General features: G+C 37.5%; 1 long non-coding RNA gene across 2 annotated transcripts; it reads right to left on the reverse strand.

Annotated features, from left to right (window-relative positions):
* Positions 1 to 1576: 1576 nt before the first annotated feature.
* On the reverse strand, positions 1577 to 8007 carry LOC112484614. Of its 2 annotated transcripts, none has more exons than XR_003048084.1 (3): positions 7816 to 8007; positions 5395 to 6991; positions 1577 to 3979 (listed from the first exon to the last, which is right to left on the reverse strand). It is a non-coding gene; the product is annotated as an uncharacterized LOC112484614 (long non-coding RNA). The 2 variants fall into 2 exon arrangements; XR_003048086.1 differs by lacking the exon at positions 1577 to 3979 and having other exon boundaries at positions 4385 to 6382; positions 6865 to 6991.
* Positions 8008 to 9311: the final 1304 nt, after the last annotated feature.

Consider the following 9311-nt stretch of genomic DNA (forward strand, 5'->3'; position numbering starts at 1 on the left):
AATATCCGTTGTATTAATTGACAGATATTGTCTTAACATTTTCTTCTATACCTACTCTAAGTTTGCTAAACATCTAACTTTAGGCCAAGAACTTAACAGCTTTGACTTTTTAATTTAAAAAAATGAATGACTACAATGAAATTGATTTGTCCTAAATAACTTTTACACAAAAGATAAAACTGAACTTTTTTAAATTGGAAGATCACATAGCTAGATTTGGTGCTTTCTTTTTATGATAAACTCAAGCTGAGAGCTAAAATATTCTTAAAAAGTAGAAACTATTTTTGGGTATTGTGTTAATAAGGCTTGGAATAAATGTATTTTCAGTTTTGTTTGATATCTGTGTTGTCTATAGATTATTTTTAAATATGTATTCCTAGTGTAGTAGTATATTTAAATTATAATGTGCCTTTGTAACATTTTTAAAGGTGATTTTGTCACTCCAATACCTCCATCACTTAATAAACTATTAAAAGTTACTAATGTAAAGTCATTGATAGTGGAGTTGTAAATTCTTTTTTTTTTTTTTTCCTTTTCTTTTTTTGGAGTTGTAAATTCTATAAAGCTACTTTGGCTTAACAAACCAACACGGTTACAGCCATTTGAGCTATAGCAATTTTACATGTTCAGACTAGAACCTTTACTTTTAACTGAAAGTATAAAATCTAAAGTTCTACAATAATATACCCTATACCCTTTAAAGATAAAGTAAAATTTATTGTTAACTGAATTACAAGTATTTTCTTTTGTATATTGTGAGGTAATATGATTGAATGTTTTCTGAACAATGGCTTTAGTAAAACCACTACTTTTATTTTTCACGTAAATATTTCTAAGAAATAATGTACTACGGTATGTGACTTTCTATTGATAAAAGAATGAAATTTCCTTTCAATTAACTCTTACACATAACAAAATAATAGTCTCCCCAACATGTGAATAAAGGTATTTTAAAATTTTTATCTCTTAACCTTATACGTGAAGAATATATAATATATCCATGCTGCTACTTTAACTGATTCAATGCAAAATACCTTTTCTTGAAGTTTTTATCAACTCTCCTTAGAATAGTGACTTAAGCTTCATACACACATACATACACATACAGTCTGCCATTTTGAAGATTAGACACAAACTGCCAAAAATTCATTTAGGCCAGAGTTGTAAACTGGCAGTTGATACAGGCCAGCTTGGCCCACAGTTTTATCCTATATGCATAACATTTCAAAATTTGAAACATGCTTAGGTTGGCATGCATTCCTAGTTTACCACAATCCATTGGACTCCGTCCTATATTAGACTATGTCACTACTTTGTGTTTCTTAATTAGCACTGAAGACATCTGAGTTTGAGACTGCAGGCTTAGATTTGTGGTTAGAAAAATGTTTTTCAATTTCATAGTTTGCTAATGTTGTAATTACTATTAAGTAATTTTAGCATAAGCATTTGTTATGAATGTAATTTTTTTAATGTGGTGCTTTCTCTGGTAAAGACTATTGACTTGTTAATGTTGTAACTAAGATTTTAAAAATTTCCAAATTTTTATACTTCACAATAAAAGCTTATTTAAAAAAATATGCTCAAGAGATATTATTCTAAATATAGAAAATGTGTCACATTTTATTAATATATCCAAACTTGAACTGAGTATGTGTTCCTCCTTAGTTATATTAATATATAACCCAAAGAAGGTAAGGCAGAAATAAGCTAGGGAGGCTCTAGCAGATCAGTAATCATTATATACAACGAGAGCCAAAAATTGCCCCCCGAATATATGTGATCCTATGGAAACCAGCATTTTGACAGACCATTGTTTTCTGACTGCTGTATAACTCACTACTGGATATGACTGCATTTATACTAATAAATGTACTGCGAACAAAATCTAGAAATAGGAACTTACCTATAGGATGCAGTTGGACTGGGAATGAGGGTCCTAGGCAAAGACTTCTATAGAAACCAGGTTTGGAAATAAAAGGAAACACGGCACGTAAGACAAAGGGAAAAGTAAATTTTGGCCATTTTACAGGAATGGAATAACCTAATTCTAGTAATATTCATACAGGCGGAATCCTAAGAAACCGATGATTGTATGAAGGACTTTGAAAAGTTTTAACTAGAAAGTGTTGGGCAACAAAATGAAAATGATTTTCCTCAGGATCAAAAGAACTAATATACAGATTTAGCAGCTTGTGATAATTAGAAGAAAATTTACACAGTTTCCCTATATACAGCACTGGGGTAATTCCTCAAAGAAACAAGTTGTACCCTAGCATTTTGCTGCTCAAAATGTGGCCAATAGATGGGCAGCATCAACAACAACTTATACTAACGAATAATAGTAATAGTTAATTCTAAAAATAAACTAAGTTCAAAACATAACTTCTCTTCCAGTTTTCAAAGAACAGGGGTTTTCAAAGAACAGGGTATTGAAGGGGTTAGTACCTTTATGAATTTGTCAACATAAGAAATGTCCAAACCTGTACAGAATTTTTTATAAGTTTATTTTTGAGGCAAACTAATGACAAATGCTGGGGAGCAAGATCTCAAATGCTCCCGGAATAAGTCTAGCAGCTTGTTTCATGCATTTGAAATTAAGGAGGGAACAGAAGGAAAATTACATGGAGGTTGGAAAAAGCAAGGTGAGGATTGGATTACAGGACAGTTAAGATTATGTGCTCTCTTGAGGGTTAATACCCACTAAGAGGGGTATTCTGGTATTTCAAAGGTGTGTTAATCTAGATGCACAAGAACAATGGGCAAGGCTGCCGTAAAACCTTTCACTGAAGTTGTAGGCCTGGGCGTGACTACCCACCTTGACCCGCCCAGTTAGGAATTTATGATCAGATCACCCTGTGAGATTACTTTCCATAGAACCCCTTTTTCTTTTGTCTACATGTAAAAGGAAAAAAAAAAAAAAAAAACTAGTGTGGCAGGAAAGGCAGAGAATTTTGAGTATCAATCCTAGCTATGATTGGCAGGGTTCTTAGGCAAGATAATTAAACATTTGAGAGAGTTCCTACTTCTGTTAAACCGGCCTACCTACAAGAGAGCTACCTACCTAGGAACAGCAATCTGGTGGAAAGTAAACTAGATTTGTTTTGAAACTATGTTTGCATAACAAGCGCAGTGTTTTTTTAACCTACTTATATAATACAGATAAGTGAAAAAAGCAAAATTTTGTAAAGGTGTTTTACTCTCTTTATCTGAGACTGAATATGTCAGTTTTATTTATTGAAGGGAAGATGCATGTAAGCCATTAAAACACACATTAACACTAAGCATTTAGTATTTATCCAAGCATTTATCTCACCTTTATTGTGATAAACAGGGCCCAAGGCTCTGCCACTTGGAGGTAATGATGGTTCAGTATATCTTGTTGAAAAATCAGTCTCTTTTAAAGTCATTACTTTATAGGAAGTTAAAAAAAAAAAAAAATCTCTGGGTTCAGTTTATCTACTCTTTGGACTGTAGGACTTTGAAACAGATTATATCTAATGCATTCTTTGAAATCTCTCCAGCATTAAGTACAGCTATTTGCACATTGGGTTTTCGCAAGCCTGAACTTAAATTGCACTGGTAGAAGAAAAAAAAGATCTTGATGTTGTTGTAGGACTTAACTTTCCTGAGACACTAGCAGGAGAGGGAGAAGGAGTGAGTTCAATCATCTGAGGATATATTAGCATACTCTAAACAGGAAAAACAAGATTTATCTTTTAAAGTCTCATTTGAACAATGTGATCATCAAGTTTGTATAAGGATAATTAGGTGTTTCATAACTTCCGGGGGCCTAGAGAACCATGCTCCCTTCTTTGAAAAGTTGACCCTGTACTTGTGCTCTAGATTCCAGTTTTTCATTACAAAATGAAAACAAAAACAAAAAACAGGTCATGACTTCAAGTTCACAATCTTTAGTCATTCTCTCTGTTCCATTTTGACATTCCGGTCTTAAGGAGATCATTTGCTGGTTGGTCAGCAGCTGTGAATAATGCATTTAAAGCTATTGAGAGGCTACAATGCATCAGGGAGATTATTATAACTGTAAGAAGCATAATTTCAAATGTTTAGAATACTTCAGAGCCATAGTCCCCAAGATCCAACCAATCAAAATCAAGTAAGTTGAAGACCCCACTGAAGGAGTCACCTTTTTAAACCAAATGGCTTGTTCAGTAATCATGTAATTGAGTTTCAACTTCCCCAGAAGTTAATCCAAGTACTGCAGATCAGACACCCTTGCTCAGCTATAAGATAATCAAGGGCTATCCTATTATCAGGAACAACTTTGGCCCAAGAGTCTAAGGATCAATATCTTCAAAAGTTAAAGGAGAGGCTCCTGATCATAGATAGACTCCTTTACATTTTATTCCTAACCAGGTAAGTAGGAACTTGCCAAAGGAAGCAAATTCTAAAATCATGAATGTCTCCTGGTAGATCTTTTCTAATTCAAGGATGTAAATCTGGAAGTTGACCAATGGTGACTTAGTACCTTTGTGAAAAGTTAGGGGTACCCTTAGAATACCTAAGAAGCATCACCCAGTTATGTGCCAACCATCTAGGTAGTCATAGGCTCAAGGAGAATAATAATCACCACAGACAAAGATAAATCCTGTTGGGGCACAGACCACTTCTACCAAGGTGGCACTGATAATGGATTCATTCAGAGGTATTGGTTATATTTGCCTTTTTAAGCCAGGGGTCAGTTAGGTTTTCAGCATATTTGGTAATCTCTTAGCCTGAAATAAACCTGAGATTTGTCTGCACCCTGGGTAGTTTTATTGTAAAAAGTAACTGTCTTCAGAGTGAAAAGGCAGTTCAGATGGGACAATATAACGTGAGTATTCAAGTGAAAAAAGATGGGAGAGCAGTAGGAGTCACATTTATCCTACTATCTTTTAGGTACCTCTTTAATTCTTCATTAGCCTTTTGTTATTGGTCTTTTCATAAAGCTATATGGGAATCGCGAAGACTTCTGCCTGCCAATTAGAGTAGGCATGCAAGTGCACTTCTTAAATGAGCAATATTTTATTTAATTGGAATGTTCCCATCATGACCATTGCAATTCTAGGTTGGTTTTAGGAAAATGTTGCTATCTTTCTAGATATATGAAGCTTCCAGGATTATACAGTAGTTCTTAAATATAAAACAAGCAGGGATGCTGGAAGGTGCCGTGTTCAACTCTTTAATTATAAAGGATTCCATTTCTTTAGCTAGGCCTTTGGGTTTACCAGAGCCAAACTTAATACCTAAGAGGGCCTATCATGGGAGTCTTCTTGAGGTAGTGACTGCTCTAACAACCTTTAAATGCTTGACTTGTGCCCACCAATATTTGAGCTTTTTCTACTTTCAAGATTTCCATTAGCAACTAGTCTTGATTTAAAAGAAAATTTTGTTCACCTGAGGCCTCCCACTGGACCCAGCTAGATCCTGAACCCAATCCAGTTTTCAAGTCGGACACCGTCCAACTCCAGCTGGTAACCACCAACAATTCTCAACATGAGAAATGTACTAGCCTTCATCTACACAAAACAAGACAAATATGCACATTAATACACCAGCAGTAACCCAAGAAATGTTACTATGGACTGACAGAGAAAAGGATGTGCATACTACCAGCAGTTCTCAGTGTGGATTAAATCAGTAGACTCCAGTAAATAGGGATTGCAGGCTGGAACTGGGGAAAAGAAACCAGCAAACCCCAATAAATAAGGATTGCAGACTGGAACTTGGGAAAGGGATTCCAAACACGAGGGGAATTAGACTGAACCAAAGGCTAGGGATCGGTGTTTGGATGAAACCATCTGCCAGCTCAAGCTGATCTGCTAATCCCTGGACTGGAAAGCCAATTAGATCAGAAGCTCCATGAAGAGAGCAGAGGTCAGACACCAATGGCCCTTAGAAACAGCAAGAAAGAGCATTCAAAAAAGTTCTTAGTCACCATGCCTGTGTTTCTCATTGTCCTCAAATGCTGTCAGAACTTCACTTCAAATCACACTTTCTTTGCTATCAAATCTGTTAAAGAAAATTCAACCAAGTAAATTTAAAGATCTAATTGGCTTAACTGAAGGATTCATGAATTGGACAGCATCTCTTCCAGTGAAAAGTGCTCTAAGAACTTGTACAAAATGAAAGCTTTTTGTAGGTAGAAACTGGGCAGGACAAGAAAGTTATTAGCAAAAAAAGACTTTCAGGCAGGGTCACCTTTCTTTGGGGAGCAAGAGTAGCAGGGGACTTTAGAGGGCAGATTACCTCATTAGTGTAGGTAAACCAGACTGACTGGCCTAAGGTCATGTTCCTGGGAGGAGATGGAACTGCAATTAAGTCTTGGTTTGTTGTTGAGGGCAAGTGACACCACCATGGGTCTGACATTTCTTTTTCTTAACAACTGGTAAAAGACAAGAAAGCCTGGTTAAAGAATGTAGCTCTCTCACATTCCTCTCGATAACTGGCTCTCCCATCCCCATTGTCTTGATGGCAATGTTGTGAATCAAATAACTGCTTCCTCCAGGCTAAATGGGGACCCTACCCAAGGGCAAATAACCCAGGGGTGGATATCAACTTGTGAGGAATAAGGACTATGACTGCCTTCTGGCTTCCAATTGCCTGCAGATCTTTTCCACTGCCTGAACCCATGGAGATGCAAAGGAAGGCGAGGAGTCCATTGGTACAATTGGACAGATCGGCCCTCCCTGGCACAAGGGCAGGAAAAGGGTGGAAAGCACATATGAAGGGACAGATAGAAGACAGGCAAAGAGTTATGGGGAAGCAAAAGTTATCAATATGTGTTTAAAGACAAACAACAAATAGTGAACTCCATATCCTGACATTAGACACTGCACTACTACAGTGGAGATCCCAAACACCTACTGTTGAGTTCTTTAGAGACCTTCTGAGTACACATTTACCCTCCGGTTCTTCTCTGTCTGCAAGCACAACCCGTTTCCAAGGAAATCCTCCTGTGTTTCTTCAATAACGCATCGTTATGATTTTTTACCTTAATAAAAAAAAGTGGCAAACGAAACCACTATTAAAGAAAAACACAGGTCCAAACGGTATCACTAGAATTTCATGATACCAAACCTAAATTTAAAATCTGATCTAATTGCAATTTCAAACTCTCCCAGAAACATAATCTTAATCTACCAGTCTGTAATTTTCTGATCAAAACCAATGAGGTAATCTCCATTGAGGGAAGAGGCAATCTGCATGATAAAAACCCTCCTCCCAAAATGATGTCCCAGCCCATTTCTTTTGTTAATAGCTTCCTTGCCCTAACCTTCTTCCAATAAAAACCTTTCATTTTGTACAACATTCAGAGTGCCCTTCTAGTTGCTAGATGGGATGTTGCCAGATTCACAAATTGCTCAATAAAGCCAATCAGATCTTCAAATTTACTTGGCTGAATTTTGTTTTTTAACACCACCAACCATGGCTAGGTAACCCATATAAATCTAACTTTGGAGAACTATTTCACGTAAGCTTTTTCTCAACTGAATCAGTCTTTAATCCACATGTAGTCATGCACTGCATGACAATGTTTCTGTCAATTACTGACCACATATAAGAAGGTGACCCCATAAGGTTATAATGGAACTGAAAACTCCCTATCACCCAGTGACGTCATAGCCACATTCCTCCTGTTTGTGATGCTGATGTACACATACTGTGCTGCCAGTCCTATAAAAGCATATACATAATACTTGATAATATGTTACTCATTTATGAATTCACTATACTTTTTATTATTTTAGAGTGTATTTTTTACTTATAAAGTTTCCTGTAAAACTATGCCCTGTTACTCCTGCAGCAGCCTCATACCTCTTATGTTTACCTCCTTTCTTGACTGCATCATTTTCTCTTGTGCTTGATTTAGTCTTCTGTTGTTTTGTACAATAAATAACATGAGGTCGAGCAGTGGTCCCAAACCTTTTTGGTACCAGGGTCCCAGGCTTCTAAGAGAATCTAATGCCTGATGATCTGAGGCGGAGCTGAGGCGGTGATGCTGGTGCTGGGGAGCTACTGCAAATATAGATGAAGCTTCTCTCGCTGGATTGCTGCTCATCTCCTGCTGTGGTTCCTAAGAGGCCACAGATAGGTACCAGTCCATGGCTCGGGGGGTTGGGGACCTCTGCTATAGTCTTCTAGCCTAGAATTAACAGGCTATACTGTATATTCTCAGTATGTAGTAGGCTATACCATACACCAAGAATATAACTCTGTGGTGTCTGCACAACAAAGAAATCATCTAATAACACATTTCTCAGAACAAATCCCCATCGATAAGCAGGGTATATTTAAACAGCTATTAAAATAGAATGTGTCTTCTGAGTCACATCAAGTGTGAATTTGTTGATAGGCTTTTGTAAGAGTGTCAGGCATTACCTGGCAGGAGTCCAAAGGCTGGTTACAACAGGAAGAGTACTAGTAGTTAAAAACACAAAGCTTCACCAATAAAAGAGCTAGTAAGGATGGCGCCTCTCTGGGATGGTAGTTGGAAGGGCAATGCCTACTTAACTGAAAATGGGTTTAGGTTGCTTAGGGGCAGGTAAACTGGAAAACAAGAAAGGCCTTACTGTTTATAGCTGTTGTAATGTATGAAGATTTTACCTACCTTATGAAATTAAGTAATTTGGGCCTAGTACAAGTTTTGAGTAAATAAGAAAGTATTTATCTCGAGTTTAATTGAAGTGAAACGCATGAAGGAGAAGTCCTATACAAATTGCCTACTTTGACAGCCCTAAAGCCAAATCCATTTTTGGCAACCTTGCACTGGATCATAACGTTATTAACTCATAAATACAGGCACACGGAACCAATATCATCAGTCGTTGAATGTGATTGCCAAGTAGAAAGTTCTTATCTGATTTTAAAAATCGAAATATACTTGTACCTTTTTATCATTCCACGAAAAAAGTATTTGGAACATGGTTAATCTGTATACAAGTGTTCTCTACAAATTAATGGAACAGGTAATTTTTTGTAAGCTGGGGAAACAAGAACACTTTAAAAATGTTTCAGGTCGTAGGCGAGAATAAGGTCAGGGAAGCGCACTTAACTACCTGGACGAAGGTTTCATAAACCGTTACTTACAGAGGACACCTTTTTCATTTTGAACGTGGCTCAAGATCACAGGTGAGCGCGGTGCACCAGAGCGCCGGGCAGTAGCCTTTTCACCCGGCGAGGCGACCGACGCAGGGGGTCAGGCGGCCCTATCAAGCACCGGGGCCCCATTCGAGAGCCGCCCAGGTGGGCTTCCCCAGGTAACCCTACCTCGCCTCAGGACAGCGCCGCCTCAGCGCCCGCGGCCGAGCGAC

The sequence above is a fragment of the Pteropus alecto genome, unplaced genomic scaffold (assembly GCF_000325575.1).
Source record: "Pteropus alecto unplaced genomic scaffold, ASM32557v1 scaffold17, whole genome shotgun sequence".
NCBI lineage: Eukaryota > Metazoa > Chordata > Mammalia > Chiroptera > Pteropodidae > Pteropus > Pteropus alecto.